At 38.0% G+C, this 8,151-nt stretch overlaps 1 protein-coding gene across 2 annotated transcripts in view; it reads left to right on the top strand.

Moving 5' to 3' along the window:
- The window catches only part of LOC127453113 (mannosyl-oligosaccharide 1,2-alpha-mannosidase IA-like), a 306,543-nt gene that overhangs the window by 213,356 nt on the left and 85,036 nt on the right, over positions 1 to 8,151 (top strand). The gene's annotated exons all lie outside the window — the stretch shown is intronic.

The following is an 8,151-nucleotide window of genomic DNA, read 5'->3' as shown; positions in this document are numbered from 1 at the left end:
GATGCTGCCGGGTTTTGACTGAGAAGCAGATCTGTAATTAAAATGATACATAACTGTTAATTAACTGTTTGCTGTTATGATTTCTATGCTGATAAATCCACCACACAGGAAAAAATTTAATTGTGTATTTTCACTTATTTTGGTGAGGCGAGTGGTTTATTTTGGGCTTGTTTTTCCAGACCAGGCCGCTTGTTTCTCTTGCGAGATCTGGCAACACTGCAATTGGTATTTCACCCACTCCTTAGCGCACAGTACTGTCACTTTAAAAAGAACGCTATTAATCGTTCTTTTACTTTGTTCTAACCGGTAACATTTTGGAAAAGAGGCTGCGGAACTTCTGAACCGGAACGAAAAAATACTGTTTGAAATGAAAATGAAAAAAATTAGGTTTTTAGTCCCTGATAACAAATGGAAAGTCTGGCATCAGTGCACAAAACTTATGTAACACTTGAGTGAATTATAAAAGACTTAAAATAGTATTCATAAAACATATAGTTAGTTAGATAGTTCAGTATGGTATAAACTGTCATTCCGCCCAGCTGCAGCTGAAACACTCTCTCTGTGACAGATGTCAGGCGTGTATCCGCATGGACACGGCTGACATTTTCAAATATTTTCTGTCTGAGCGAGCATTCAACAACATTACTGCTTATCTATCCGTGCTGTGCAAATGATATTCCATGGAAAATATGCATCCTTTGAAGAGGCAAAATAAGAGGGCGGATAATTAGCGTGTTCGAGTGTGTTCTGAGCTCTTGAATGGAGACTTCCTCACTGAGGATCTCATAGGTGATATTTGAAGTGTCAAAAGAAAATGAAAGAATAAAAATTGGTGTTTTCCAGTCCCTTAGTATGATTAATGTTTCCCTGCTGGGAGAGAAGTGTAGATGCTCACTTAGATTACAAATCATGTTAAGTGTGTGTGCACGTAAATTAAGTGTGTAATCTTCAAGTTTCGTATATTTTGGTTAATATCGCAGTTCTGTTGTCACATTCAGTTCTGTAAATAATTGTTAGGCTACAATGATTAGGAAATTTGAGGTAGATACAAGTGTTAGAAATTCACTTTTGCATTTAAGGAGCAACATTGACCCCTGGGTTTGATTTGTAGGGGCATTATTCATCTCTATCATATGTTTTCTAATATGTTTCCTCAAGCCCTCGTTAATTTCTGATGCTGGTAGATACAGATAAATAATATTTTAATGATGTGATGTCAGTACCCATCTGAATGCTAATATTTATTTTTCAAAGAGCTCCATTCACTATTAAAAGCATTAAGCCATATGATGCAGCAAAATGCACAACATTATAAAATTAAAGGGATAGTTCACCCAAAAATGAAAATGCTCTCATCATTTACTCACCCTCATGCCATCCCAGATTTGTAGATTTTTTTTTTTAGATTTTTAGAAGAATCTATAAGCTCTGTAGGTCCATACAATGTAAGTGAATAGTGAACAGAATGTTAAAGCTCCAAAAAGCACATAAAGGCAGCATAAAAGTGATTCATATGATGTGATGAGTGGTTTAATGTCTTCTGAAATAATTTTTATTATATTAATTAAACCACTCAGGCTGTATGGATCACTTTTATGCTGCCTTTATGTGCTTTTTGGACCTTATGAGTGCTGGTCACCATTCACATGCATTGTATGGACCAACAGAGTTGAGATATTCTTCTAAAAATCTTCATTTGTGTTCTGCAGAAGAAAGAAAGTCAAACACATCTGGGATGGCATGAGGGGGAGTAATGATGAGAGAATTTTCATTGTTGGGTGAACTATCCCAACTATTTAAAGACAGTTTCTATTTTGTGAACTTTTGTGGATTTTTTTTATTTATTTTTTTATTTTATTAAATACGTAGAAAACCGATATGATCATTTTCGTTTTTTTATCATCATAGGTCATTCTGACATACTGACAACTATAAACTCTACTTATGTCTATTTTATTATTATTATTATTATTATTATTATTTCTCCTCAGAAATTTTATTAAAGACAAAATTTATACTTAAATGAAGTATAACTGAGAAAATAAAAATTGTCATTATTTACTCTTCCCCTTTGGATGTTCCAAACTTAAATGATGTTCTTTCGTCAGTGAAACACAAAAGGAGATGTTATTCAGAATGTTGGCCTCAGTCACCATTCACTTTCATTGCATATATATACTGTATATATACAGTTGTGCTCAAAAGTTTGCATACCCTTGGAGAATTGGTCATATATGTACCATTTTTAAAGAAAACATGAGTGAGCAGGCAAAACACATTTCTTTTATTTCTTATGGGATTCATATTCAACTGTAGGTTATAACAGAATGGCACAATCATAAAACAAAACATGGCAACAAAGAAAAAAATGAAATAACCCCTGTTCAAAAGTCTGCATACCCTTAGTTCTTAATACTGTGTATTGCCTCCTTTAGCATCAATGACAGCGTGCAGTCTTTTGTAGTAGTTGTCTATGAGGCCCCAAATTCTTGCAGGTGGTACAGCTGCCCATTCGTCTTGGTAAAATGCCTCCAGGTCATGCAAAGTCTTTGGTCATCTTGCATGAACCGCACGTTTGAGATCTCCCCAGAGTGGCTCGATGATATTAAGGTCAGGAGACTGTGATGGCCACTCCAGAACCTTCACCTTTTTCTGCTGTAACCACTGGAGGGTCAACTTGGCCTTGTGCTTAGGGTCATTGTCATGCTGGAAAGTCCAAGAGCGTCCCATGCGCAGCTTTCGTGCAGAAGAATGCAAATTGTCTGCCAGTATTTTCTGATAACATGCTGCATTCATCTTGCCATCAATTTTCACAAGATTCTCCCATGCCTTTAGAGCTCCCCCCCCCCCCCCAAAACATCAGTGAGCCACCACCATGTTTCACAGTGGGGATGGTATTCTTTTCACTGGAGGCCTTGTTGACCCCTCTCCAAACACAGCGCTTATGGTTGTGACCATAAAGCTCTATTTTGGTCTCGTCACTCCAAATTACAGTGTGCCAGAAGCTGTGAGGCGTGTCAAGGTGTTGTCGGGCATATTGTAAACGGGCTTTTTTGTGGCACTGGTGCAGTAAAGCCTTCTTTCTGGCAACTCGACCATGCAGCTAATTTTTGTTCAAGTATTGTCATATTGTGCTCCTTGAAACAACCACACCGTCTTTTTCCAGAGCAGCCTGTATTTCTCCTGAGGTTACCTGTGGGTTTTTCTTTGTATCCCGAACAATTTTTCTGGCAGTTGTGGCTGAAATCTTTCTTGGTCTACCTGACCTTGGCTTGGTATCAAGAGATCCCCAAATTTTCCACTTCTTAATAAGTGACTGAACAGTACTGACTGGCATTTTCAAGGCTTTGGATATCTTTTTATATCCTTTTCCATCTTTATAAAGTTCCATTACCTTGTTACGCAGGTCTTTTGACAGTTCTTTTCTGCTCCCCATGGCTCAGTATCTAGCCTGCTCAGTGCATCCATGTGAGAGCTAACAAACTCATTGACTATTTATACACAGACACTAATTTCAATTTAAAAAGCCACAGGTGTGGGAAATTAACCTTTAATTGCCATTTAAACCTGTGTGTGTCACCTTGTGTGTCTGTAACAAGGCCAAACATTCAAGGGTATGTAAACTTTTGATCAGGACCATTTGGGTGATTTCTGTTATCATTATGATTTAAAAAGGAGCCAAACAACTATGTGATAGTAAATGGCTTCATATGATCACTATTCTTAAATAAAAGATATTTTCAAAATCAATGCCAAAATTTCACAATTTCTGCCAGGGTATGCAAACTTTTGAGTACAACTGTATATATATATATATTTATACCACCGGTCTGTTGAATGCTTGATTCTGATTGGTTCATGGACATTCTAAGATCTGCAATTATTTATCAAGTAAACGCATGGCTATAAAGTAGTTCCAGGTCTTGGCCGCATAACAGTTCCATATCACTTCGCCAAATTATTTCAGTAATTTCAAAGAGCTGTACATGCTACCACAACAAAATAACCATATAAACAAAGCGTCACATAGCTGTAGTGGAAAGCACCGCCCTCCCGTTTCACTTAAACACACACACACACAGAGAGAGAGAGAAGCAGCGCATTCTCCATTGCTGGTTCTAACATGACGTTTTCGAATTAGCAACGAAGGCTTGAGCTGTATCAAAGCTATATACACTTGATCAATACAACAGTTTCTATATAATCTGAGATATCTGTGGTAAAAACCCTCACGCTCCCCCTCTCACACACACACACACACACATTCATGGACACACGTTTTATGCGTAACGCACACACTTAAGGCCCAGACATACTCGTGAGAGAAAAACAGAGTCGTCATGTCATGTCAGCACACTCCTGCATCTCAGTGGGGATGGAAAAAAGTTGTTAAGGTTTATAACGGGAATATGCCGATTTTGAAGCAATGTTAATTTTGACGAGAGCTGCAACAAAAAAGGTAATCCCAGAAGCGATCTCTCTCATATTCTGAGTTTCTCTCTTTCGATCCCTCAAATGCAAACTCTCACACACATGCACAAACGCACTACCTTATTACTCCAATAAATCATTGAGTAAAGCAGCGCAAGCCTCCGTTGCTAGTTCTAACGTGATGTTTTCGAATTAGCAACGAAGGCTTGAGCTGTATTAAAGCAAGACGCTGAATATGTGGCGGAAGAAAGTAGTTCCACTCACAAGAGCGTTTTAGGGATGAAAACCAGAAATTTTTTTGAGATAAAACCCTGAATGATGTCTTAAGGTGTGGTGACCGTGGTATAAGCGGAATATTTGACTCTGGCCCATTGAATTGTTTAAAAATAATGCACATCTGTTGAACACATGACAGGCAAAAATTGAGAGAATCACAATGAATGATAAGTGTAAATACTATTTATTTTTATTATTTTTATTGTACACAGTGTGCCATGTATACTGCACAGATTAACTAAGTAGTAAACTGTGTTTCCATTCTGAACATAACTAAAGACTTTTCCTCTCTTTCCATTTTGATTTTTCTCCTCACCTTGCAATCAACCTTCAAACAGGACAGAGACTTGGACCTCATAATTTTTAATATTTCAGTTTCAGGTCACCTTCATCAATCATGCATTCCCACTATTATAAGAAATTACTCCCGGCCAGCATCTGACAATGGCATAAATTATTAACACATTGATCCTGTAGAGGCATAAATCTGGTAAGAATGTGCACTAAAAGCACAAAAACACAAAATATGTGACCTGAGAACGAGAAGAGGAACATTTGACCTTGTGAAAGACTCGTAGTGCTTTCATTTCCTATTTATTGCAACACATTATTACCGATCTTCTGAAAAATGGCCTTTACGTCTCATGCATGAATTTGATCCACTTTTTAAGTGTCTTCAGGGATTCAATGTGTAATGGTGAGTTGTTCATAAGTAGTATGTTAGGATGCTTTTCCAAACGTACTCTCATGAAATATCATAACAAGTGCAGATTGCACTACACATGATAAACTCATGGGTAATCACATTAACTCACGCAAGCAGCACAGATGCATGCATTACATCTCATCCAAACCAAACTGGGCAGCATGTCTTCTAAATCTGTGCCTTTTACACTCAATGATTACCACTTGCAATTGAGGTACAAAAATAAAATGCAATGGCACTGCCTCACTGAACTTGAACCGCTAGGAGCTTGTTGTATTTTCAGCCACTTTCTCACCACGTTCCATTTTTGTGCTGCTAACAACAGCATGTGGCATCCCTCCATGGGCATCTCTTGTGCACAGACTTCCACGTGTACAGAAGATAGTGAAATTAAAATGCTAATTCAGTGCCATTAGCTTGACAGTGCAGCCGTTAGCCATGAGCAGCCCAGAGGTTCACCAGTAACAATAGCACAGAGTACCTGATTGAAACCAACTATTATGGATGACAGGACAGAATGTTAATTGCCAGGTGAAAGGCAAAATGTTGCTTATTAAAAGAATAGCTCCCCTCAAAAATGAAGATTTTGTCATTATTTTCACCTTCTTAGTTGAACACAAAAGGAGAACTTTGCACAGATTTTGTTTCCATGCAGTGCATGTTCATATAGTGACCACAAAAAAAAAAAAAAAATACAAATTAATTACATAAATAAATACAAGTAATTAAAAAAAATATATTTGTATAAAATCGAAGTCCTATATATATATATATATATATATATACATATGTAAATCATTATATTATATAAAATACTTATATTACTATATTCATATTATTTATACATTACTTATATAATAAATATAATAAAAAATAAGTAATGAATAAAACATGGTGTTACAAGATCAGATCACATTTGGTTGCATATCTGTCACAGTGGTTGTGCATTGGTTGTTCTAAAAAAAAAAAATCCATTTGCAATTAAATTTTATACGGTTGCTTTTTGAAACGTTCAGTGGGGAAACAAGGTGTTTCAACCCCACAAACAGCCCTTTTTGGGCATTCTCCACTAAATCTGAGCGTTTGTTTGTAAACAGTAACTTCATGTATTGCAGGTTGTTTACAGTTTACATGGCGCATTAATGTATTGTAGAATGTATGCTCACAGGCATGTTTATCTGCATTATGCAGTGGTTTTGAACACAACAGTCTGAACTGTCCGTTTTACAAACACACATATAATGCGAAGAAACTCACACACACACACACTCACACACACACACACACACACACACACACACACACACACACACACACACACACACACACACAAACATATTTACCCACGTAAGCCTACTAAACCTCTGTTGGTGTGGATTTGTTTGATTTCTTTCAAGATAATCCTTATTAAACCTTAATTCAGGCATGTTTAGAGTTCTTTCCATGAAACGTGGACAGGGCACTGAGGAGCTGCTTTTATTATGGCTGTGAACTTCACGGCAGCTTGATTTAAGAATGAAATACTCTTTGTGGGCGCTGGGATTACTTGAAATTGGCTCAGAGTAAACCTGACTGAAGAATAGATCCTCGTACATCTTGTGTTTTCAGAGACGTACACCTCTCTCTTTGTCTAGCGCTCTTCGGCTGATGATGTTTACGGTCTTTTTGCAATACTCCAGACACAAATTGAGCAGCAACCCTCTTTAGATATCAGCTGTTAGTGCATTGTGATCAGAGCATCAGTGGATGGATTGGAGAGGTGATTACACTCGACAGTTCTCTGCTGTAATTCTCTTATCATCTACTCTAGAGGTTCTATGTGCTTCCTACAAGTGGCTTGAAGTCAGTAAGGCCTCTTGTCACATCAACAAGTGATCGTAATTATAGTGACATATTGTATCTGCTTAGGGCCTCTCCAGACGTCTAAACACTCTCATCTTAATCTCCTCTATATAGCACAGTTTATTCATTAACCAGACCACCGCATATTCTGTATGTGTACAGTAAGTCAAAGTTTTGCACACACTACTCATTCGTTGTTATTTCTGTATTTCATATTACATTTTGATAAATTTTTTTCTGAAAGTCATGAAAATTCCCACAGCAGTGTCATTTCCAGCACATTTGGAAATGACACTTTTTCTCCCCAATTTGGAATTCCAAATGCACTCTAAGTCCTCGTGGTGGCGTAGTGAGTCAATCCGGGTGGCGGAGGACGAATCTCAGTTGCCTCCGTGTCTGAGACAATCAATCCATGCATCTTATCACGTGGCTTGTTGAGCGTGTTACCGCGGACACCTAGCGCATGTGGAGGCTTCACGCTATTCTCCACGGCATCTGTGCACAACTCACCACGCGCCCCACCGAGAGCGAGAACCACATTATAGCAACCACGAGGAGGTTACCCCATGTGACTCTACCCTCCCTAGCAACCGGGCCAATTTGGTTGCTTAGGAGATCTGGCTGGAGTCACTCAGCACGCCCTGGATTCAAACTTGCGACTCCAGGGGTCATAGTCAGCTTCTTTACTTGCTGAGCTACCCAGGCCCCCCCACATCTCAAGTTCTGAAATGTGTTTAATAGAATTCTGTGCTGGAAATGATGCTGATGGAAATTACATTTTTAACATTTTTGAAATAAAATATCAGACTCCTTTGTCTTGCTAAGGCTAACTTCACAGGTCATTTTTTATATATTCTCAGTAACATCTCAGAGAAGAATCAGAATCAGAATCAGAA

This window comes from Myxocyprinus asiaticus, chromosome 15, assembly GCF_019703515.2.
Source record: "Myxocyprinus asiaticus isolate MX2 ecotype Aquarium Trade chromosome 15, UBuf_Myxa_2, whole genome shotgun sequence".
Taxonomy (NCBI): domain Eukaryota; kingdom Metazoa; phylum Chordata; class Actinopteri; order Cypriniformes; family Catostomidae; genus Myxocyprinus; species Myxocyprinus asiaticus.
Note: the sequence above shows the minus strand (reverse complement) of the source record. Positions and strands in the feature narration are given on the sequence as shown.